Source organism: Panthera uncia, assembly GCF_023721935.1.
Source record: "Panthera uncia isolate 11264 chromosome B2 unlocalized genomic scaffold, Puncia_PCG_1.0 HiC_scaffold_24, whole genome shotgun sequence".
Taxonomy (NCBI): Eukaryota; Metazoa; Chordata; class Mammalia; order Carnivora; family Felidae; genus Panthera; species Panthera uncia.
This window is the reverse complement of record NW_026057580.1, coordinates 57,602,607-57,629,431: the sequence shown is the minus strand read 5'-3', so window position 1 is coordinate 57,629,431 and position 26,825 is coordinate 57,602,607. Positions and strand designations below refer to the sequence as shown.

The following is a 26,825-nucleotide window of genomic DNA, read 5'->3' as shown; positions in this document are numbered from 1 at the left end:
AAGATAGGATTAATCAAAATTTAAAATTCCAAATTAAAACATAATTGAGCTAGTAACTTCCCTGCCCTATCTTGTCTTTATTGCTGGGTTAATATTTACTGTTGCTTATATCTAAATCTAAGATGATATGGTCTAAAACTGGAAATGCTGATAGCCCTTAGTTATTAAGAATATTATGGAAGAAGTAAATAGTAGACTTATTTTGGTTGGATAGTAACTGAAGATGACAGTACAGCCAGAGCTTCAGAGAACGCTTGCAATTCTTTTTCACCACAAAATAGTGGCTGAAAGAAAAAAAAAATTACATGTATGTATTTATAATATATAACAACACACATTTCTCCTATTTAGACAGGCAAAATATGCTAATATATTTGCAAATCTGTTTAAAATGGATATAATTTAGAAACTATGAACCATCAAAACTGACTCGAGAAAAACTAAATACACCAATAACAATGGAAAAAACAAAGAAAGTTGTCAACCATATCTCAGAAATATATTGGCAAATATTATTATAATTATTCTAAATCTATGAAGGAAAGCTTTCTATTAACTTATGATTTTATAGATCTAATGTCAAAGCCTTATAAAAATAACTAAACAAATTATATGTAAAGTTTATTTTTTAACATTAGGGTCAAAGTTCTTAATAAAACAATAGCACATAAATTTAATTATATATTAAAATATGATTCAAAGTGATTTTTAAAATATTCTGGTATTTCAAAGACTATTTATACATCCTTCAATAGGTCAGAGAATAAAACTATAAGATCACCTCAAAAAAGGTCTAAAATTTATAGGCTAAAATTCAAGATCCATTGTAGAATTAAAAGAAAAAATTAAATGCTATTTAAAAAGCAATATAAATCATCATTATGCTGAATCCACCAAAACCAGGAATAAGAAAAAAATTATACTTTCATATTACTTTACAAAAAGCTATTAAAGTAACTCAAGATGAACATAAAAACAACAAAATATATAAACATTGGAAATGAGAAGGACAAATTATCATCATTAGCAAATAACATTTTTATCTACCTAAAAAAAAAAAAAAAACAAAGAGAATCAAACCTTAAAAAATTAGAGTTCTTTATGATGATAGTAAAACTAACATTTGAAAAACAATTATTTTCTTATATACCAGTCAATGTCAAATATAAAATCTAATATGAAAATAATAATTCTCATTGGCCAAAAATATATAAAGATATCAAATTTCTCAAAATAAATGTAATAAAAAATCTATAGAAATATGTAGAGAAATAACATTAAATTAACTTAGGGAGATAATACAATATAAATGAAAATATAAAGCTCTGTTTTTAAAAAGGCAGAACTATAAACTTGCCAAATGGTAATTCTAATCCAAATTTCAATAGAATCTTTTGGAGGAAACTTGCAAACAAATGTGTATAGTGTTTTATGAAAAATAAATTAGATAAGCAAAGACTGAAAAAAACTATATTTACCTTAACATGTATGAAAATCTAGAGAAATTTAACAATTCAATATAGTGATGTTTATAAAGAAATAAATAAAGCAATGGAATAGAAAACAAAATTCAAGAAAACTAGAATAATACCCTTAATATTTAGTATCATAGAAAATCAATACCTCAAATCAATATCAATACTTAAAATCTCAGGAAAATGATGCAGTTTTAGAAACTGGACTATAATTTGGGACAACTGTGAAGTAAATTCATTTTGCTTTGTTTCACAATTTTAACATAGATTTCAATATAGTATTTTAGCCTTAACATTCCACTTTTTAGGAATTCAAGAATCAAAACACATTGTAAGTTCAAAATATATATCTTAGTGTTATTAGTAAAAAAATGAATTAAAATATGTTGACTAAATGTATTACTGTACATAAATATTGACAACAGTTAATGTGATTTTGTAGAACATTTATGCAGTTTCATTCCATTTACATTGAATGAAAAAGGCACATTTAAAAAAAAGAAATTTTTTTTTCTAGCTAGTGTGTTTGAATGATGGTTTTTATTTTTGTGACACACTGGATTTGATATAATTAGCATCTGAGAAAAATAAATAATTATATACTATTACTTGTTTTTAACATAATCATTCCAACCCAGGATTCACCATTTATGACATATGTGATCTTGGGCAAATCAATTAACCTTGGGGAGTCTCAGTTCCTTCAACTAATAGTAGACAAACAAACAAGGCTAAAATTCAAGTTCCATTCCAGAATTTAAAAAATTAAATGTTATTAATTTTTTATACATGCAATAATACATGTGTAATGTATACTGTGTCATGAGGATTTATTAATAGAAAACACCATTTTATATAATTCTATGGAGAAGTATCTGATATGCAAAATGAGATAATTAAAATATGGGGGATATATATAACCTGAAAATGATAATTTTTCTATATTAACTTGACTGTATTAAATTTGGAAAAGAAATATGTAGTAGGGTACAGAAATGTGGGTGTTTTCAAAAAAGCTTTATGGACTTTTCTGAATTACATCAAGAAAAACTGCAAAGTTCTTTTAAAAAAACCTCAAGTGAACTTAATATCATTTGACATCAATATTAAAATACACACAAGGCATACAATTAAATTTATGTGGATGGGGTTCTTAGGGAAATAAATACATCGCAGTAAGCTTAAAACCTCAAAAAGTTGGGAAAAAAAAACCCTACTACCAGAAAGTCAAGTGATGATAAATTCACATATTTATGTAACAAAAGTTTGGTCCTAATGTCTTGGTTTAATAAGGACACTACTTTATAAACCTTTGTCCACAGATTGTACATTTGTAAGATATACATGTCTTTACCTCTGTCATAATATGTTAAGGAAGAAATTGTTTAGGGAAGTGGTTTTCGTTTTTTAATTTTTTTTTTTAATGTTTATTCATTTTTGAGACAGAGAGAGACAGATCATGAATGGGGGAAGGTCAGAGAGAGAGGGAGACACAGAATCCGAAGCAGGCTCCAAGTTCTGAGCTGTCAGCACAGAGCCCAACGCGGGGCTCGAACTCACGGACCGCGAGATCATGACCTGAGCTGAAGTCGGCCGCTTAACCAACTGAGCCAGGCGCCCCATCATTTTTTAATTGCCTTTATGATGAGCTGTGCTTCTTTGATGGAACCAAAATTTTTGAGGGTTGGCACAGACCAAGGATGAGAAGAAATAAATTGGTTGTCAATCTTACCCAAGTGCGCGTCATAGTTACTTTCCCAGTCGCCCGCAGCCACGGCCCGATGCAAGCCGTCTCTCGAGGTTAAAACAGTCGCGGGTGGATGACCCGGCAGCCCCATTTACGCGCAAGCGCGTGCTCTGGCGTTGCAGCCTGACCCCAGGCTCCACGCGCAGACGCAGTGGGGACTCAAAGGCAGTGAGGCATCATGGTTAAGAGGCATTGAATACCAATCATTTGCCCTGACATTATATGCTTATAATTTCAATTCTTACAGAATTTTTTTCTAAATTATTTTATATCAGCTTTAAAGAATGTGTATATTGATAAGGTCAGTGAAGCTTAATGAATAAAAATAAGAGTTTTACATCAGAAGGACATTGGCTATTCCTCACTGAGATAGGTGATAATTTCTTTAAACACGAGGAGCCTCATTTGTGAATGGGTAACATATGGGTACTCACCACACATGGTTGTTGGACGAATTAAATACTACTGGCACAGAAGCAGCAGCAGTAAATGTTAAATATTTTTAGTAATATTGGTGATAATTATGTAGCATCCTTTGGTTGTGTAACTATTCCTGAAAAGGTATGGGGTAAATATTCTTCATGTGTAAATTCTGTCAATAACTTAAACATGAACTCTATAAGGAAAAGACTGCTGTATTGATTAGTAGTTAAACCACGTGTTTCAATTGCAGTTCTTAGCTATATGATAATGGTAAAACTAGCTATCCATTTTCCTGCATTTACTAAGAGTGATATGCATATACAGACAGTCCCCAACTTAGGATGGCTCAATTTATGATATTTTGACTTTAACACTATGTGAAAGCAGCATGCAATCAGTAGAAACTGTACTTTGAATTTTGAATTTTGGTTTTTTCCCAAGATGGTTAGAATGGCCATAATCAAAAAGGGAAGAGATGACAAATGCTGGCAAAAATGTGAAAAAAAGAGAACACTTGTGTGCTACTGGTGGCATTGTGAACTGGTATAGTTCCTATGGAAAACACTATTAAGTTTCTTCAAAAAATTCAAAATAGAACTGCCATATGATCCAGCAATTCCACTTTTGGGAATATATCTGAAGGAAATGAAAACACCACATTGATGAGATATATGCACCTCATGTTTGTAGCAGCATTATCCACAGAAGGCAAGCCATGGAAACAACATAAATTTCCAGTAATGGATACATGGACAAAGAAATTGTAGCATAAATAAACAATGGAATATTATTCAGCCATAAAAAGAAGGAAATCCTGCCATTTGTGACAACACGGATAGACCCTGAGGGCATTATGGCTACGTGAAATAAGTTAGACAAAGAAAGACCAATAATATATGATCTCACTTACGTGTGGAATCTAAAAAACAAAACTAAACTGAAAGCCAAGACAAAATAAAACAAACTGATAGAAAAAGAGATGCAGTTTTGTGGTTTCTGGAGGCAGGGGATGAGGGATTGGGGAATTGGATGAAGGTGGTCAAAAGGTGCAAGCTTCTGGTTATAAGATAAATAAGTACTGCAGATATAATGTACAACATGATGACGATAGTTAAAACTACTCTATGGTAGATTTATCTGTGTGTTGTTAAGAGAGTAAATCCTAATAGTTGTTTTCACAAGGAAAAAGCTTTTTTTTTTTTTTTTTGTATATATATGAGATGATGGATGTTAACTAACTGTGCTAATCGTTTCACAATATACAAGTCATTATGCTATACACCTTGAACTTATACGGCGTTGCATGTCAATTATATCTCAATAAAACGGGGGAAAAATTAAAACTACGAAAAATGATCAAATGCACAATAACCAAATAAATGTAAAAAAAAATGAGATTTTGAAATTTCACTATTAAATTGGCAAAAATTAAAATGTACATGATCCACCAATAATTACATGTGAAGACATTATGGCACATTAACATGATGAATTGATATTTGTCCATTAAATTGAGCTAGCACTAAACCATTTGACTGGGAATGATTTCAACTTTCAAGGTGTACTCAGTGAGCAAAACAAGATGCTATCAAGGGTATAGCATACTAATTATTCTGTAAAAGAAAGAGACAAATCTCTATAAACTAAATAAATAGATCTATATCGCTGTATTTATGTATGGAGTGTGCATGAGGTGTATAAGTGTGTATTTGTGTGTATTTACAAGTATATATATTTATATATAAGTTTATACACGTATAAATGTATGTATTGTGAAAGCATTTATATATAGAAACAGTGTGTATATATATATATACTGGCTATATACTATATCTGTTCATGTATGGAAATATGGGAAAACTGAATGAAGAGAACAAAGGCTAGAAGAGTTAAAAATAACTGCTCTCTAAAAAATAATGGCACATAGGCTATAATCATATTTATACAAAATTATAAATATAAGGGAGAACCATAAGAATTTCAAAATTATTTTTGTTTAAATCTGCTGACTTACAGGTTGGTGACAATATTTTCAAATGAAAGAAGTAATTTCCCAATTAATGTCATTAATATGGTTCTATTTGGTGGTGAAAAACAAAACAAAACAAAACACGCTTCTACATGTATACACTTGCATGAGTGAAAGAAAGCCACACTAGCCTACTGACATTGCTTATTACAGGGCAGGAGAGGAGGCAGATACAATTGGAAGAGGCCCCATGACCAGGTGAATAACTACGTATCATCTTATGTATACTTAGTACAAAGACAATGTATTACATATGTTAAAACCTAGTTTAAAAATTCTCTGAAATTCCCCAACTGACCAATGTTGACATCTCTCTGCCCCTATTCAGCAGGAATAGTTACAGAAGAAAAGACCTTCCAGCCTCAACAACCTTAAAGATTTAAGGGTCCAAATGGTTCTGAGGGGAAAATGATGAGGAGAACAAAGCAAGAGAAATGTAGATAAAATTAAATTTCCTTACAACTTACAGCCCATTGATAAATGCCTGAGGCGAGCAGAGTGTGACATTCCTCAAGGCTTCAAGATTGCCTTAATGTTCATGTTTTGCTAGACTAAAAGGGACCTTAGCTTAACAATAGCCAGACCTCCAGGATCCTGTAAATCTTCTTTAACATTGGAAATCTCTAATTTAGAGACTTTCATTCTCTCTACCCATCCCCCACAATTTAAAAGTAAATTTTCAATCACTCCTCACAATCACAGTACACCTCTTTCAGCCTAAGGATCTTGTCCCTGTGCTTTAATAAAAACACCTATTCACACCAAAACAAAACAAAACAAAACAAAAAACAAAACACCTCTCAATTTCCTCAGATAAGACATAACAAGAGCCTTAAAAATGCTCCTTTCTCATGACACCTGGTGGCTCAGTTGGTTGGGCATCCAACTTCATCTCAGGCATGATCTCACAGTTCATGGGTTCAAGCCCCATGTCAGGCTCTGAGCCTGGAGTCTGCTTCAGATTCTGTCTCCCTTTCTCTCTACCCCTCCCCTGCTCATGGTATGTCTCTCTCTCTCTCAAAAATGAAGAAACATTAAAAAAATATATTTTAAATGCTCCTTTCTCTTAATGTACTAAATTCTCTAGTAAGAATTTTTCTTAAGAATAGTTACATATGCTTTCCAGAATTTATTTATAAGACTATCTCCCGTAGGATTGTATTTATAGGAGTAAAAAATTTGGACTAACTTTCCTCCAGCAAGAAGTTAACTAAATATGTTACATAAAATTTGATTTACACATACATGTATGTATAAATATATATTTGTATGTATTTGTAAACTATATAATATGTATGCATATTTATATAAAGATATTAAAATCCATGTAGAAATGTTTTAAAGAGAATACGAAATTCTTTGTTCTACATGTTGCAAATACTTTCTCGGTTTGTCATTGCTCTCCATTCTATTTGTGACACATTTACTACACTTTCAACTATATGAAAAGATATTAGTATGAATTAACAACACCAATTATGAACAATGAGACAGTAAGATACACTTCATGTGATTTTAGCTTTAGATTGATATGTTTATATATTCTATATAATCCTTTATGATGAAAACATGTTCAATTCATAAAACTAAAACATTAAAAAATAAAATTTCCAGTTTTATTTTATTTAATATGTGGTATTTATCCAAATAGCTTACACAGAAAAATACTACATTAACTAGAACGACATATGTAAAGACATAAAACAGACTGTTCAGAAAGTCATGTTTCTCAGAATATTGTGACATGGGATAAAAGATTATATTTATTATTTTTTAGATAGGAAATGGAAATAAGAATTGTTAATAATCTGTACCCTGAACATATTTCTAAAAGTCACTAGTCAATATGTTCTTCTTTTGATGTATCACTACAACATATCACATACAAATGTTAGAATATATATATTTTTATAAATTTTCAGAAATTCTAGATTGTTAGAGACATTTGTTACTAAATATTTTTCAATATGCATTCTCTCCAACAAAATCAAACTTACTGTATAGATATCCTATATAATGATTTAATTTCTTTTGTTTTCATTTTTAGCTGTCTCAAATGCACAATTCTTATAAAATAACCTGAAATGAGAGGGGTTTGGTTTTGTTTTGTTTGGCTGCCCTTTATATGGCTAGTTTGAAAATATTTCTGAAATGCAACTTTCACTGCAGTCAGGTCACTCCTATTATCTTTCTGTGGTGCCAGCCATGAAGAAAAAAAAATCCATTGCTATTTTAACAATCATATTAAAGAGTAAAAAGACCTTTCCAAAAGGTGAGAGCTTGCCTTTGGTACTGTTAGTTAAATGTCATATTTTCCTCAAGAAATAGGAGGTACCTTTATTAATATAGTTGACTACAGTGGCATCTGCTACTCCCTTCTGAATTTAGAAAACCATGAAGTTTTTCCTATTTCTCATACAGATAATCTGGTTTACGTATTAACTATGGAAGCTGCCCCATTTTTTTTTCTTGGTTCCATTCATTTCAAGCTTAGTTTAACACTAGTTATATTAGTTAGAATTCTTGTGATCAGAAGTGATAGAAACCCAGCTCCAACCAGGTTAAGATAAAAACAGAATTTTATAAAGACATGAGCCATCTCACTAAACCCAAAGATAACAATCACAAGGATTTCAGGAAAAACTCAAATGAGCAGCTTTCTTCTCTATTGCCTTCTGTGGTTCTGCTTCATGTTCTCTCTCACTGTCATTGCTGTTTCACTCTGGTCCACATGCTAGGATGTGTGGTGATACAACTATTCCTAACAGTCCAAACCCCTGATGAGAGCATGACATTCTTGACCCTACGTTCTAAGCCTCTTGGATAAGGACTCAGTATGACTAGCCAATTGTCCACCCCAGGCCAGTTGACAGAAGTCATATGGTTATAAGTTTGATGCAGCTGCTACACTATGGATGATAGCACTGGGAAAGGCCTAGATGTAGAAAAAGTGGAGGTTGATAGTACAACAAAGTAAGAGACACCCATTGCACTAGTGCCCTACCTCGACTATTCTCTATATTAGATTGTTTTTCACCTAAACTATAGAAATTCACTTAGGATCAGATGGAGGTAGAATGCTTTGATTCATGAATATCATGAGGAATCAGTTTTGATTTCTATAAAAAAAAAATGTTGGTTCTAGCAACTTTATTCTTTCTGCAGTGCCAAGTATGTTGTTCCTAGTCAATCCCTCTTTCTTGCTGGTCCCCCCTGGCATGCGGTACAGTTGAAAATAAATCATTATGACAAGTGACATCATCTGAAACTCTTTGGTAAGCCCCAGAGAGAGCATCTTGGGTTCCTTCTCATCATCAAAACCTTTGGCCAAGCCATGTACCTGGTAGAACTAAGCCAACAGAGTTCATCCCATATATCTTCTGAAGATATATGGGTAATTTTATAGCATTACTCACCCATCTATCACATAAATGAAGGTAATTTTGCATCTTATATGTTCTCATACTCCTAACCCAGGAAATGACAACTGTACATTCCTCTAACTGGAAGGATATGATCAAGAAGGATATGATCAAGGATAGGAATCTACTACCACCTATCACCACATAGCCCAGGACATTTGTAGGCTATTCACAAGTTTATTTAGAGGCCCACAGTTACAGATTTCCATTCCGATTTTTCTATGTAATGCACTTTTGGCCAAGTAACTTAACCTTTCTGAAACTATCACCTTATCTATAAAAAGATGCTTGTTATAGCTAACTCAAATTGTTGTAGTAAGTATTAAATAGGATAATATGTACAATGCTACAAGCACAGTTTTGTCCTTTTAATAAACATCAGTACTCGTTGCTTTTAACCCAACAATTCTGGAGGACAGAGGCTCCGGGTGGCCTTGAGATGACAGACACAACCAGGCTAACTGGTGGGATTCAGAAAGTCAGCCTCCATGAAGTCCCAGTCTCATGCCTGGATGAGGGAGCACCATCTCTCCTGGCGCATAGAAGCTCCTGGTTGTCACAGCCTCCCTACACTTCACCCTACACTCCTCCTCGATGCATGTTGGCACCTCTGAGACTAGAAACAACTACAGATTTGAGGTTTGATTGATGTCTTTTAGCTGAGCAGCATACAAATCACCTACTACATAATTAAAAGTGATAAAAATTAGGACAAAAAAAAAAAAAAAGATCCCAAGAAAGAAAGACAAAAAAGATTGACATTATAATGGCAAAAATACAAATAATTTTTTTTTAATTTTTCTGTTTTCAAAACTTACTTCACGTGGTTATATTATTTTCAGGAAGAAAAATAAATTTTATTTATATTTGAAACAAACAGGGAAGCAATAGCAGTTTCAAAGAGTGTTTATCACAAAAGTGTTTATTTTGGTTAAAAAACATGAAAAAGCCTAAATGCCTATCTACAGAAAATGGATAAAGTACGTTTGGGTATATTCACCAAACAAATTACTATGCACACATTGAAAACGACAATGTGGATTTATAGTCATTGAAATAAGATGAAATTCATGGGGCGCCTAAGTGGCTCAAGTCGGTTAAGCGTCCGACTTTGGCTCAGGTCATTGTCTCATGGTTCGTGGGTTTGAGCCCCACATCCGGCTCTGTGCTGACAGCTCCGAGCCTGGAGCCTGCTTCAGGTTCTGTGTCTCCCTCCCTCTCTGCCCCTCCCCTGCTCACGTTCTGTTTCTGTCTCTCTCTCAAAAATAAATAAACATTTAAAAATTTAAAAAAAGAAAAGAAAGAAGATGAAATCCTTAAAAACAGGTGATGGATCAGTATGACCCAATAAATGAAAAAGTATGTGCTGTATATGGAAAGACTAAAAAATTGTTAACTTTCCTATAAATATATGGAATTCAGGATTTTACTTTGTACTCTTGTCTTTATAGTTTTTATATCATCTAAGTATTTCAATATATGTTTGCAATATAATTAAAATCAAATAAAGCTATTAACAATTTGGAGAAAAGTTAATGGTAAATTTTGACCTCGCTTCTGCCTTCATCCTCCCAGAGCTCTTCTTTTCAGTACCATCAAACACAGCCTGGCTGCTGCCTCTCCTTCCATCTCTCTCCACTCCTGACATTGTCTTAATGAGCCTACTCTTAGTTAATCCCCAATACAGATGTTTCAGCCCTTGGTCTCTGAACCCAGATGTTACAGCCAGACATTTCCTGCTTGAGTTTCTGCTTCTGTCTACCTGATGGGGTGCCAGACTCAGCAGCCTTCCTGAGATGCCCCAGGGATGTTCTATTACAAGGGTGCTGGCCAGAGCCTTCGCCCTGGCACACTCTGTCTGGCAATGTGCATTCTGCTTTTATAAGTGTTACAATTACTGGGGCACCCGGGTGGCTCAGTCAGATAAGCCTCTGACTCTTGGTTTCTGCTCAAGTCATGATCTCATGGTTTGTGGGATCAAGCCTCATGTCAGGTTCTGTCCTAACAGCACAGATTCTCCCTGCTTCAGATTCTCTCCTCTCTCTGCTCCTTCCCCATGCTCCCTCTCTCTCTTTCTCTCTCTCTCTCTCTCTCTCTCTCTCTCTCTCTCTCACACACACACACACACACACACACAATAAGTAAGTAAACTTTCTTTAAAGAGGATTACTATTACTACTAATATCATTATTTTTTGGTTACATGGAACAATTCCTCAAGTTTGTCAATAATTTAAATGACATATAATCCTTTTATAACATACCAAAATAGTTTTTGATTTTTTTTTAATGTTTATGTATGATTCTGAGAAACAGAGACAGAGAGTGAGCAGGGGAGGGGCAGAGAGAGAGGGAGCACAGAATCCAAAGCAGGCTCCAGGCTCTGAGCTGTTAACACAGTGCCCAACACACGGCTCAAACCCGTGGACTGCAAGATCATGACCTGAACTGAAGTAGAAGGCTTATCCAACTGAGTCACGCAGGTGCCCCAAAATAGTTTTTTTAAAGTATCCTTTAATATGCCCTAAATTTCAAGAAATAATATAATTGAAACACTCCATTCCTTCCTTCCTATAAAAAGCAACTTTCTCTTGTATTTTTAGAAGGTACATTTATAATATTAAAACCACACTCAGTTTCTTTATTTATTTCAAGTTAAATGATACTCCTGAGAATGAATAACTCTTCATTAATAAGCACTACTGATAATAAAATACACATCATATGGACATACAGTAAAATATATATTTTATAACACGACAATGATTCTGGTTTCTTTCTCTATAGGGCACTCGGCTTTATTATCAGTGTCCCGTAATAGACTCTGCAGCGACAGAGCTCAACCCTGGGCCTTGTTGCTGCTCTTGAGTCTGTTTGGGTAAGTCCACCAAAGATGCCCTAGAGGACTTGTGAGGGACTTGTGAGAATCATTGGTTTTGGGGTGCATCGAACCCCTCTCTGATGTACCTGCCTATAAGGGTGAGAGGCTTTAACTATGCACCCCCTGCCTGGTAAGGCAGCTACCCCTTTTCTTCTCTATGAAGCTTTAGTCAATGTGAGACTGCATTAAAAATTGCTTGTGCTTATCAAACATTCTTTTCTCTCAGTAAAGTTTCAGTTATCTGGAGGGAAAAAGAAAAATGCCTATCGCCAATTATGGAATTTGAAATTGACCTCTCTTTTGGCATACAAGGGCTAAAGCTGAAATTTCAAAAATTAGGAAACTTGATGTTAACTTACTGTGCCTTAGGGAAATGAGGAGCAAAATATGACAGGCACAGTTTTGGATGTTTTATATAATTTATTTTACTAAAGTTCCACAGCAAGTCTGTGGGGATAGCATTACAATACCCATTTCACAGATAAGATCACATACAGGTAAGATGCAAAGATGGGATTTGAATCCCAGCCTGTTTGTTCAAGAATTTATACCCTGTCTAAACACGGTTCTCACTATAGCCACATAAACAAATTTGCTTCTATACTTAATATTTTGAGTGTGTTTTATAATTGACTGAACTTTTATTTATTTGAATTTGACTTGTTAAATCAGTCACCAAATTTTAGGTACTCAGTGGATGCTCTCATAGGCTAATTGAGGACCAAACTCCATTTGGTAAACACATTACCTGATAACCTCCGCCACCATCGCCATGATGAGAATGACCATTTTTGAGCACCTACTGTGTGCTAGGATTTTATTATGAAATTAGCACACACTGTTTTATTTAATTTTCACAGTTGTAAACCACAGATTAATACTTGTATCGATCAGGGTTCTCTAAAGAAACAGAACTAATGAGGGGCGCCTGGGTGGCTCAGTCGGTTAAGCGGCCGACTTCTGCTCAGGTCATGATCTCGCAGTCCGTGAGTTCGAGCTCCGCGTCGGGCTCTGTGCTGACAGCTCAGAGCCTGGAGCCTGTTTCAGATTCTGTGTCTCCCTCTCTCTGACCCTCCCCCATTCATGCTTTGTCTCTCTCTGTCTCAAAAATAAATAAAACGTTAAAAAAAAAAAAAGAAACAGAACTAATGAGAGAGAAAAAGAAAGAGGGAGCCAGAGAAAGACAGAGAGAGAGAGAGTTTTATTTTAAGGCATTGGCTCCCAGGAATGTGGGAGCTAGCTAATCCATAGGACAGACAGACAGGCTGGAAACTCAGCATGATTTCTATGTTACAATCCTGAGGCAGAATTCCTTCTCCAGGAAACTGCAGCGTTTTGCTCTTAAGGCTTTCAAATGGTTGGATGAGACCCACCATCCACATTACCAAGGGAAATGTCCTTTACTTAAAGTCAGCTGATTGTAAATGTTAATCACATATACAAAAGAACCTCCTGGAAACATCTAGACTAATGTTTGACCAAGCATTTGACACCATAGCATAACCAAATTGACACATATGATTAATCACCACACTACCCTTTCTATGAAGCCTCACTTTTCTTGATAGCATACTTTAAACAAGGTCACACTCACCAGTTTATTTCTCACGTAGGCCAGTTGGCTTTAGCATCCTACTACCCTCACCCCACCTAATTTCCATCCCTTAAATTCTATCTTGCATCTACATGTTACCTCTAAACATGTCTTTATAAGTCACTGCCTGCTTTTTGTCACAAGATCAACTGATTGCCGTGTTACTAACAACTTAGAATAGGCAAAGAGTTCATAGCTTTGACTTTGATTTGTATACCAAAGCCAACACCGTAATCCAAGTCTAGGTCTCCTCTGAACCAGATAATCCAAGCAAAGCGAAATCTATTACCTCCACACAGTTTCCTTAAAGCCATTTGATGTGCCAACAGTGAACATTTGCCTTTAGAAAAAGCTTTCATCCACAGTGTTTCATTTAACCCACAAAATGTAGCAGGCATCATTACTTCTCATCTTTTGTAGATAAAGAAACAGAAACCAGTAGGCTAAGTAACTTGCCTGTGCTCAAAGAACTTGTGTATAAGATACGGAAGATCTAGAACTTAATCCATTCACTCAACATATATCACTGAATCTGTCATATTTTAGGCTCTGGGATCAAGCAGTGAACAAAACATACACACCACCTGCCCTTACAGAGTCTAAATTCTAAAACGTGTCGTTAGATACCAAGCCAAAAACTATGTATACATAGGGTGTCAGATGCTAATAAGTGTTAATAAAGAAAAATAAGTCAGGTAGCCATCAGGGTATATAAGTTGGGGGGGGGGTGTGAGTTGCGATACAAAATAAGGTGGTCAGGAAGTGCTCATTGAGAAGGTAGCATTTGTTCGAGGTCTGAAAGATATGACTGAGCAAGTCCTGTGGGAATCCTGAGAAAGAAGGTGTCATACAGAAGGGAAGTACTGGTGGAGAAGCTGCCTAATGTGTTTGAGAACCACAGTGGAAGAATTATAACAGGGTGCTGTCTTAATTCATGCTAATCTGTCATTCCCATTTTCAGATGCCTTTGCTATAAAATTCTATTTGGCAAATCTACATGGAAAGTCAAATATGGATTACAATATGAAAGCTACAAAATCTACAATCATAATTTTATCCTTCAACATATCTACTAAATTGATACTTCTTATGTGTCATAATAGGAATTTATAGTTCACTTATTAATGATGCTACAAATTAACTGAAGTGACTGGCAACTAAGCATCGATTCTACTTCTTAGCCAATCCAAAGAGTGATTGTGGTTTTTAAAAATCCTTCTCAGGGCGCCTGGGTGGCTCAGTCGGTTAAGCATCCGACTTTGGCTCAGGTCATGATCTGATGGTCCGTGAGTTCGAGCCCCACGTCGGGCTCTGTGCTGACCGCTCAGAGCCTGGAGCCTATTTCAGATTCTGTGTCTCCCTCTCTCTCTGACCCTCCCCCCTTCATGCTCTGTCTCTCTCTGTCTCAAAAATAAATAAACATTAAAAAAAATAATTTAAAAAAAAATAAAAATCCTTCTCATTTTAGGGAATAATTTAGGCTTGGCAGTGCTTTGTTGAAAATGTATTAAGAATTTTAGAAAACTACTGTTTAAAAAGCCCTTAATAGAAGTTACTTTTATAATGCAAGGCAAATTTGAACAAAAATTTGCAACTTAAAGCTATAATATCTGACCATATCTATATTACCAGAGTTTCTTGTTTTATAGGCAGGTTTTTCAAAACACACTAATAAATATTAGTGGTGTCTGTGAAAGATGCTTGTTCATATCATCTCATGAGCCTTCTTATATGCTGATCTTTTATCTAAAATCTGTATCCATATAATGCTATTTAAACAATATTAGAGTGGTGTTGGTAGAAGAGACTAGTCTTATTGCTTACAGTTAAGTTGAATCTGGGTAATATGTTTTACCAATAAAATCTGTGGCCATTATATATAAGATATACCAATTACCCAGTAAATTCTGCACCTATTGTATCACGCTTACTGCCATCTAAGTCATATAAATATAGCAAATAAATGTTCAGGTTCACAGCAGTTTGTGGCACATTTCTCATATATTTCGTTTTGCTACTATTTCCGTTCAATCCCTCCCCCCAAAGTGGTAAGTGTAAGGTATCCATTCTCTATTTCCTCCTTTTCAATTCAGCCAGATGTCCAAGTACCACGTGTGGAGGAACAGGGATTGCAGTGACAAAAAGCCAACTAACTCCATATGCAGAAGTATTCAGAAAGGAACTTCTTAAATTGGGATTTAAGAAAAGCTGAACTTGTTAAAGTACACTTTAAGATTTTTCTGTATTTTCCAATAAATGCTGTGAAGGAGCTGCTTCAAGCATAGTAACAATCAATAGCAAAAAGAAACTTTTAAAAATCCCATTGGTCCTGCAGCCTCTTGCCAGAGTCCCACACAATAGCAAATACTTAGGAGGAGAATGGCTGCAGTGGAGCAACACTAATACATTTGACACAGCTTCCACCCTGTCATCATGCAGGGGGGTCTGCGTTTATCCCTTTGTACATTGGAGACTCTTTTAACCAGGAATCCCAGGATGAAACGGAACCATTTTCCTCACGGCAAAACAAATCCTTCTCTGGTGAATTTTGTTATTGTTTATCGTGACACTGTTTTATCAGCGCTAAACTGTATGAACGCTTCAATTAGTTCTTGATGAATGATCCCATAAAAGCATGTAGTTTCATTTCCCCTGCCACCAGATATTTCACTGAGCGTTATTAAATGAAATATAATTGGGATAAGATTCAGGAAACGTGGATAGCTGTGGTGCTCCTCAGTTCAGCCTAAAATGGTTAGTCATCGGTGTAGCTGAATCACATTCGATGCACTGTCCATAGAGATTCCCATCGCTTGATCCTGGGGAGAGCATACAGGCAGTAGATATAGTCTGATGCACAATCTCTGTCCTTTAGTAAGGATAAAGGCCTGGTAAGGTGCTGAGTTCAGTGTTAGGTCAAAGAGTTGTTATGTCCACAGAGGAGCAAAAAGCATCTGCATCAATCAGACGATAGAATACACCCACGTTATAGGTTACATAGCAACTATTACATTGTTCCAGCGATAGGTGGACACCATCAGTTTTCTTCTTTCTCCTTAGTACAGGAACCCCAGTTTTTAGGTAGGCGTATTGACACATAGAATAAAAGACTAACTTCTCTGCTTCCTCTGTATGTTACGGTGCTATGGCCAAAAGAAATGTAAATATGAGGTATGAGACTTCTGAGAAACCTTTTTAAAGGGAGCTGATTCAGCTGAGGTCAGACTTCTTAAAAACCCTTTCTATCTTTCTTCCATCTTCTGGCCTGCACTGCAGAAGCAAAAACTGAAGGTTCAGCAGCTACACTAGATCAAGACATGGCCTGTGGTAGGATATTAGTGCAGAAAAAATAGAAGCTTGAGTGCCTGAAGTCATTCTGGAGCTACCATCTAAGCCTTGACCTGCTATCCCAAGTTTTCATTTATATATGATACTTCACTCTTCTGATTGCAACAGTATTGTAGGCAAAAGAACCAGCTATAACTATAACTGAGACAATTATTGAACCTTAATATATGTATTTTTTTCAACATATTTTTAAATAATGGAATATCACTACCTTGTATTGGTCATTTTATGAAGCATTCTAATGCATTTTCACATTTCATCTTTAAAACAAACCTGTAAGCTAGGTACTTATATTATCTCTTTTAAAAATTAGAGAAGGAAATCACAAAACCATTCAGCACATACTCTGATCGGTGGCGAGGGTACCTGGGAGAGGAGAGGGATCAAAATTCACGATTTCAGTGTTTCTTTCTTTAATGCAACAGGTAATACTTTTATATTTACATCATGTGCTACTGATCATTCTGAGTGCTTGGAACACATAAATGAACAAAATAAAGATCCCTGCCCTCATGGAACAAATATTCTAGGATAGTCTCAAGAGTTCTTAACTACAACCGTGAACAATATTTTACAGTGTAGTCTGGACCCCTCAGCCACCCAAGACACTCTTAGTGGATACACACGATCAAACTTTGTCATTTGTTTATTTCTTTCACTGTGTTCATAATTGCACCAATGGTACAAAAAGTAGAAGTGGATACAGCTGCTGGCAGTTTGCACCACACCACTAGAAGTCATGGTTATTTCTCACCACCACAGATCCACATTTAATAAATAAATAGTTCAACTAATTAATTAAATGAAGAGCTTCCCTTAAGAATATCTCAGTAAAGCAATAGGAATTTATGATTTTATTAAATCTTGACACTTGAGTACACCTCATTTTAATAACCGTGTGATGAGGTGGGAAGTATACAAAATGCACTTTTGCTATATGCTGCAGTACGATGGTTATCTGGAGGAGAAGCACTTGCAAAAATGAATCACAAGCTGAACTAGCTAGTCTTTCATGGAATATCATGTTACTTGAAAGAATTAATGACAAACTATTGTTATTCAGGCATGGGTATTTGGGAGATACTTTATTGAAAATGATTAAAATAAACTTGTCAGAGGAAGAAACCAATGGTGTTTTCTGCCAGTGATAAACTTTGAGCTTCACATTACTTAAGATTTTTCTGATGAAATTGGTGATGATACTGATAACATATTTTCTATAACCCATCAGAGGCATCCATTTAGCAACTGAGTTTTAACATAGTGTCGTTTACTATTCAAGTATCTCCTTAAAATTAAGATGATGTCAGTTTTTATATGTTCAGATTTATATATTTGATATCAGGATAGTAAGATTTACTCTTTGGGGTTTTGTAAAATTTAAAAGAGATAACAAGTGTGGGGTGCCTGGATGGCTCAGTCGGTTGAGCTTGAGCGTCTGACTTTGGTTCACGTCATGATCTCACCTTTTATGGGTTCAGGCCCCTGTGGGGCTTTGTGCTGTCAGATCCTCTGTTTCAGATCTTCTGTGCCCCACCCCCCCCACCTGCCTCTCTCTCTCTGCACTTCCCCTGCTCACGCTCTCTCTCTCTCACAAATAAATAATAAAACGTTTAAAAATAATAAAAAGTAAAAGATTTAACAAGTGTTAAGACACTGAAAACACCTGGAACATTACAGGTACTTAAACATTTTGATTTTCTTTTGATATTTTCATTTTCTTGGCCCCAGGAGATCCTTTGATAATAAACTAGCTCTCATCCACTATGGTGGCCATGAAAATAAGCCTCTCAGATCTTTCCCAACTGCAACAAAGGATAATTGACCTTGGGCCTTAGCTCATTCCTCTCAGACCCAGAGTTTGCACCAAAGCTGCGCTTCCCACAGGCTGCTCCTGTTCAAGGACTGACATGGCAAGGATGCTAAGGCAGCCCTGCTCCTAGGGAAGCAGTCAGAAAATTCTCAAAATTCTGGTCAGAAAAGCATTGGGAGTCCAGAAAATCAGTTTGCCCAAAGAACTAAAGAGCTGAGAATGTATTAAGTGAATCTGTTACTAGGTGGAAAGCTGTCCTGGGATATGGAACTACAAAGATTTGTGAGGTGGCTTCAGTTGACTATGAATAAGACACAGAGACTAATAGGCAGAAAAATGTAATATCAATTAACCCCAAACCTTTGTAACCACAAATTTCAATTCAGAAATTCAAATTCATTTAATTTTGCTCACAGTGAGTTCTGGCCACGTGTACATTTTAAATGGCCTATAAAACTGTATCATTTATTATACTGAGTTCTATTCTATCATATATTCGAGTCATACAGACACAGAGACACAGACACACACAGACACATACACACACGCTCCATGTTTTAGTCCTCTTTCAATTGTAGAATGAAATAACCACCTTGGGAAAACAAATAATTGAAGGAGAGAAAAGAGGATTAACCTAACCCATGACCTGCTCCTGATCCCCATAATCTTAAATTTAATATATTCTGAATCAGCTTTCCATATGTTTTTAGAAATAGAATACTATAAATAGGAATAAAATTATATTTTCTATTACAAACAATACTTAGACTATACTGATAATAATAAAATGTAAATATAGAAATAATAAGTAACAATGCAATAAATGGTAAAAAGTAAAAATTACTGCAAAAGTTTTCTGTTCTTTCCTCTAACATCTATGCATTTCAGTAACTTTTCTTAGACATTCAATTTACTTGTAATTATGATACCATTTTATGTCCAAAACTCTCACAACCCAAACAAATTTGAAATTTAGACAAAAAAAAAAAAAAAAAAAGGATTATTTGGCTACATGCAGATTTCTGGGATGGAAAATTGTGGCAATTGTGTAGTTGACAATGATGACCATGGTGATGATGGCTTAGCACTCATCACTTTTCACAGTTTTCCCTAAGATTAACTCAACCTCACAATGTTTCGGTCAAGTGGATGAAGCAGATAAACTTTTTTACCTAAAGAGAAAAGTACAGCAGGCCAGATGACTTACTTGTCATCACAGAACTTGTTCTCCTGACTTGTAGGCTCCTCCTCGAGATCACACATAACATGAAGTAAGGTAAAACTGTGTTACATGATTCAAAACCATAGGATTTTGTTCATCATTTATATACTATTTTCCCCTGGATTCTTATATGAGAGTTAAAGGAATATAGAAATATAGCTTTTGACACTAATCTTATTTTCTTGATAAGTAGATCTTACCATATTTTACTTACCAGTTAAAATGGTTCAAATCAAATGGGAACATTTCAAAAGTAGATTGTATATAAACATATCAGTTCTTCACAACTTGATCTGCAGGTTCAGTACAGCCTCAATCAAAATCTCAGCAAGTTATTTTGTGGATATCAGCTAACTGATCCTAAATTTTATATGGAAAGGCAAAAGACTGAGAATATCCTACATAGTATTGAAGGAGAAGAACAAAGTTGGAGGATGACAATACCCGACTTCAAGATTTACAATTAAGCTACAGTAATCAAGACAATTTGGTACTGGCAAAATAATAGACAAATAGATCAATGGAACAGAATAGAAAGCCCAAAAATAGATCTGCATAAATATAGTCAACGAAGCTTTGACAAAGAAACAAAGGTGATTGATGCAGCAAAGATAATTTTTTTCAATAAATGGTGCTGGAATAACTGGATATTCAGATGCAAAAAAAAAAAAAAAAAAAAGGAATCTAGACACAGACACAGACCTTATACTCTTTAAAAAAATTAACTCAAAATGGATCATGGACCTAAGTGTAAAATGTGAAACTATAAAATTTCTAGAAAACAACACAGAAACTCTAGATGACCTTGGTTACAGCAATGACTTTTTACATACAACACCAATGGCAAAATCCATTGAAGAATTGATAAACTGGAGTTTATTAAAATTAAAAATTTCTGCTCTACAGAAGAATGTCAAAACAATAACAAAAAAAAAAGGAACAAACTACAATTTGGGAGGAAATATTTCCAAAAACAATATTTCTGAGAAAGTGTTGTTTAAAAAAAAAAAAAATATATATATATATATATATATATATATATATATATATGTTCACACAAAGAACATTCAAACTCAACAATAAGACAACAAATAACCCAATTAAACATGGGCCAAAGTTCTGGATAGACACCACACAAATATTATATGGATGCAAATAATCATATTAAAATATGCTCCACATCATATGTCTTCATGGAAATGCAAATTAAAATAAGATACTATTAGCTACCTATTAGAATGGTCAAATGTCAGAACACTGACAACACCAAATGCTGGCAAGGATGTGGAGCAACAGGAACTCTCATTTATCACTGGTAGATGTACAAAATGATAGAGCCACCGTGCAAGTTAGTTTGGCAGTTTCTCACAAAACTAAATGTACTCTCACCATACTATCCAGCCACAGCAGTGTATGATATTTACCCAAAGAAATTGAAAACTTATGTCCTACCTACATAATTATAGTAGCATTATTCATAAGTGCCAAAACTTGTAAGCAATTAAGTTGCCCTTCAGTAGAAGAGTGGAAAAACTGTGGTAATTCAGATAATGAAATATTATTTGGTGCCAAAAAGAAATGAGCTATAAAGCCATGAAAAGACATGGAGGAAACTTATGTGCATATCACTAATTGAAAGCCAGCTTGATTGTACACTTGAAACTAATATAACACTGCATGTTAACTATATGGAATTAAAATTTTAAAAAAGACCTTAAGAAGTACATGCTAGTCCTATTATTTAATGAGTTGACTTGAAGTCTCTTCTTATCCATATTATTTTGATTTCATAAACATTGAATATGGATCAGCTTCATAAACATTTATTATTCTAGAAAATAGAAAGAAGCCAATTTGAAAAGGATATGTATTACACGATTCTAACTATATGATATTCTGGAAAATGCAACACTATGGAGACAGTAAAAACATCAGTGGTTAGTAGGGGTTAAAGGGGAGGAGAGATGACTAGGCAGAGCACAGAGGAGTTTTAGGGGGTGAAACTACTTGGTATGATACATAACATTCATACCTGTCCAAACCCATAGAATGCACAACACCAGGAATGAACCCTCATGTAAACTATGGACTTTGGGTGATAATGATGTGTCATTGTAGGTTCCTCAATTGCAACAAAAGTACCACGCTGGTGGGGGATAGTAATAGTTGGGGAAACTGTACATGTGAGGGGGCAGAGAGTATATGTAATCTCTCTTTTCTTTGTGCTCAATTTTGCTGTGAACCTGAAACTACTCTAAAAACTGAAGTCTATTTTTTTTTAAAAAAGTAGATTGCGTATGATCTGCATAACATTTTTAAATTATAATCTGAGACTTGGGTACTGAAAGCAGTATTTTGTAGAGCTGTGGGAATTTTCTTTCAGAGCCTTCATAATGCTGTTGGGCTTCTACTTTAAAAGACTTCATTTTGCTAAGGGGTGGCATGTTTTCCACTTTGAAGATTCTGACATGTTTAAATGGTCCTGTCTTTGAAGAAATGAGTATCTGTGGGATTCCCTGGTGAGGAAGTTTTCTATTCAGGGAGAAAGAAAGTCCTCTGTTGAAATTATTTACCAGATTATGGTTTTAACCCTGGAGACAGTATAATCCCTGACAGGGTTATCATCTTTTTGAAAATATTAATATGTTTGGAAAAGGTTCTACTTCTGAAGAAATTCTGATTGCTGGAAGGAGGCTATCTTTAAAATTTTAGCAAGTTGTTGTTTTCAAGAGTGTTCTGTAGTGTAAGATGACTTCTCTGGGAGAATATTAAAATAAGAGGTAATTTCTTCTGTTGACATTTCCTTATAGAATTCTATGAAAATCAGAATAGAACCAGTATGTCATGAAGTGTGCAAATCAATGGTCTCATTTAGTACATTAATTTAAAAAGTTAAATGAAATTTGTTTAACTTAAAAGTATGTGTATGCTTTTATTGGTCATCTCTTATATGTTGGCAGTTTAAATATATAAAAGACATCCACAAAAACAATGATAAATATTAAGTCTGAGGTCTACTAATGAAGGAAAAAGCAATATCTTTATCAGTTGTCCTTTTTATTCCATTTTTAAGACACAAAACATTTCTGAAGATAACACAGATTCCTCAATTAGAGAATTCACATGAACAAAATGAAAGAAAATGAAAGGAATAAAGGGTTGTAATTATAAATATTTTAATGTTTTTCATAGAGACAAAAAAAATGAAATGAAAGAAAGAAATGGGGTGGTGAAGAAATGTTAGGTAATTACACGAATATTATCTCACTTTCCTCCCGGTATGATGTGAAGCACAATGAGGAAAGGGCCACAAAATAGTGGGGGAAAAGAATAATGAACTTAATAATGAATCTAATTTCACTAAAAACAGAAAACTGAAACACAATGGTTGTTTCAGTAAAGTTTTATTTAATTTTTTCTTTATTTTTCTGATTTATGTGTTTTATATGAAGAAATAATCTAGTTTGCAAATATTTTTTATGCAACTTGAAAATCTCAGGAAGAGATATGTAATTATGTAAAAACAGTGTGAAATTACAATAAATCTGGAGTGAAACTTGATATGATTCAATGGCTTGGCCTAGCAGTAAAAGCATTTAATCTAGAGCTTGGCCCCAGACTACTTTGTAATTGTATGTCCTCTGATCACTTTACACAGTCTTCAGCTAAACTGCAGCCCTCATTTTCCTGAGCACACCTCCATATACTTTTGCTCATTTTGTCTCCCTCTCCTAGAATATCGAGTCAATGCCTATACTAATTTTAAGGATTATCTTAGTCCATTCAGGCTGCTATAGCCAAATACCAGAAACTGAGTGGATTATATAGAACAGAACTTTATAACTTATAGTTTTGGAGGCTGGGAAGTTTAAGATCAAGGTGCTGGCAGACTGGGAAATAAGAACCCACTTCCTGGTTCATAAACGGTCTTTTCTCTGTGCCTTCACTTTGAAAGGAAAACAAACAAACAAACAAACAACTAGCTCTTTGGGATCTCTCTTATAAGGGCATGAATCCCATTCACGAGGGCTCTACTCTCAAGACCTAAGCTCCTCCCAAAGGCCCTACTTCCAAATACCATTACACTGGGCATTAGGTTTCAATATATGAGCTTTAGGGGGACACAAACATTCAATCTATAGCAAGGATCAAGCCATGTTTTGCTTCTTCCTTGGAGCCGTCACTGGCATCAGAGCCCATTGGACCTCTGTGTTCGTGGAACTGAAACTGTGTATGTTCTTGTATATCCCTGGGTCAAGGTCCATTGTTGAATAACTTGTAGGAAGAGATAGGCACAAGCCCAGTTCTATATAAGATATGACTTTGCATTTTTGAGTTTAATATTTTAAAGTGGAGAATCCCTATTCACCAAGATGTTGTACAAAGTGAGAATTATTAATGACTTCAAAATTTTGCTGGTTCAAGAAAAACAGATCTCATATTTAACCATGAGTCTGCCTAATTTAATAAGGTATTATTTGATTATTTAAAGTTGCATTTTTCCTTGAATAAGATGTTTATATTATTGCTATTAAACTCTATTTCAAATAGATATTCAATCTGTTATTGCTAGACATTAGAATGAGAAATAAAACATCATGGGGCACCGGAGTGGCTCAGTCGGTTAAGTGTCTGACTTCAGCTCAGGTCATGACATCACGGCTCGTGAGTTTGAGCCCCACATCAAGCTCTGCGCTGACAGCTCAGAGCTTGGAGCCTACTTTGGATTCTGTGTCTCCCTCTTTCTCTGCCCCTTCCCTGCTTACTCTGTCTCTCTCTCAAAAATAATAAATAAACATTTAAAAAAAGAAATAAAATTTCATTGTATATTCATTATTTGCTGTTTTAAAAACTTGGTACCTATACAGATGGATCTATTTATTGTTATGTGTTATTTAACCAAATGTGATTCTGTTAACACAGAATAGCCTTCTCTGATCTGGAGGTTTACATACATATGTGGATGTAATTTCCCCCAACATTCCTTCATTTGAATCAATACACAGTTTTTCATAGAGCAAATCATGACTTTATATGGGAATTTTAAAAAAAGTGCAAACTACAAATGCAAATCTGGGTACTCAAATTTCACGGCATAATCTAAAATATGATTAATTACTACTTTAAGGTTATCATTTGAATGAAAACACAATATTAAGTGAAGTTCTGATAGGAACTTCCGTCTGTAGTAGAAAACTGTTTCATGTATAGTATATCTGCAATAAATAGTTGATGACTAATTGATCAATATTGATATGTGTACTACATTAAAATAAGATTATAATTGGATATAAAATAATTAGATTTATGAATCTGTCCTTTTAAGGATCTTAAAATAGAGTAATAAAGATAGAATTAAACTAGTGAAAAATATGAGACTAGTTAAATACGCATATGGAAATTATACAACAAGTCTACATTCTCAAATTATTTTAATTATTTGGAATTCTTTTTTCAAAAAGTTGTTAAGATAAACGGGGAAAAAATATGACTTCTTCTAAAAACTTTTCTTGATCAGCACCACTACTTCTCCATAGCAGGATCCCTTGCTCTTTCAGACTCCATTTTCTAACTTTACCCATTCCCATTCTGACCTCTGGAAACTTCCCTTCAAACAGCTCTTGCTAAGGTTAGCCATGATCTTTAGTCACCAAATCTGATGAAAATTTTCAGTGTTAATTTTAATAGCATTTGATGCTATTTACATTCCTTCTTTTAAAATCTTTCTTCTGCTCCCCTTGTTGTTTTCCTGCACGTATTTTCTAGCATATTTCCTCTTCATTGGCCCTTGACTAAGATCGCCCCTCTGTCAATGTTGCAGTTCTTCACAACTTGGTCCTATACTTCTTTTTCATTATTCTGTATTTTCTTCTGTCTCACACGTGCACATGCAGTCAATTAATATTTTACCTCCTTATCCCATTCTAGATCAAACATTCGAGTTATGTAAGGCAGAAGCCTCTGAGTCATTATAGAAACCTTCTAGCCTGTAATCCATATACCAAATTCATCATAAAATTCTACCATTTTATGTCCTAAATATTCCTTATTTTCCCCGTGACAATAGTTTATTATTAAGGTGAACCCTGATTCCCACCAGTTACTTATTATAAAGGTGAACCCTGATCCTCACAATAGGCCTATCCGTAGGATTTTTGATAGGGAGCACGGCACCAGGACTGCCCAACTTTTTGGATTCGCAGCACCAGGGATCAGCAACCAGGAGAATCTGGTCGTACTGGATGAGGATGTCTTTGATCTCTTTCTTGGAAGCCTCATCCACGTATTTCTGATAATAGGCCACCAGAGCTTTGGAGGTGGACTGGAAGATTGTAAATCTGGGCCACATGACCACCACCCTTTACTCAGTCTCAGATGTCCACCCTGGCAAACAACTCCTTGCCCAGAAACAAAACAGGTGCAGTAGTTTGTATTGCTGCATGAGCAGCTCAATCTTCCAGGGCCTGCCCATTCACCCTGATGACGCTGTTGCCCCATTTGCAGTGCTCCACGGCTATGACCTTCTTCTTGCATCTGAGGACCTGCACTGGACTGCAGAGGACCCTTAGATGGCATGGTCGTGAATGTAGACAAGACCTCCTCACCAAGCGGTGCACAAATTCCTCTCTAATTCCTCCAGTTTATTTCACAAAATCCCACTGTCCCCTCTTTACCTCTATGCATACTGGCTTTGTTTTATGACCTCGGATTCATTTATCCATATCTTCTGAAGTCCATATCTTCACTAGTACCTTACATTTCGTGGATAAAGATTTCAATCAAGTAGTTTTGTGGGGGGAAAATATGATTTCTGGAATTGGGAATGCCTAGATTTGAATCTCAGATTATTTGTTATTAGCATTGTGACCTCC

At 35.0% G+C, this 26,825-nt stretch overlaps 1 non-coding gene and 1 pseudogene across 1 annotated transcript; both read right to left on the bottom strand.

Annotated features, from left to right (window-relative positions):
- Positions 1–3,261: 3,261 nt before the first annotated feature.
- LOC125939233 (small nucleolar RNA SNORA76) lies at positions 3,262–3,394 on the bottom strand. Its single transcript, XR_007462985.1, has one exon. It is a non-coding gene; the product is annotated as a small nucleolar RNA SNORA76 (small nucleolar RNA).
- A 22,517-nt stretch (positions 3,395–25,911) lies between these two features.
- Positions 25,912–26,529, bottom strand: LOC125938127 (40S ribosomal protein S16-like; annotated as a pseudogene).
- Positions 26,530–26,825: the final 296 nt, after the last annotated feature.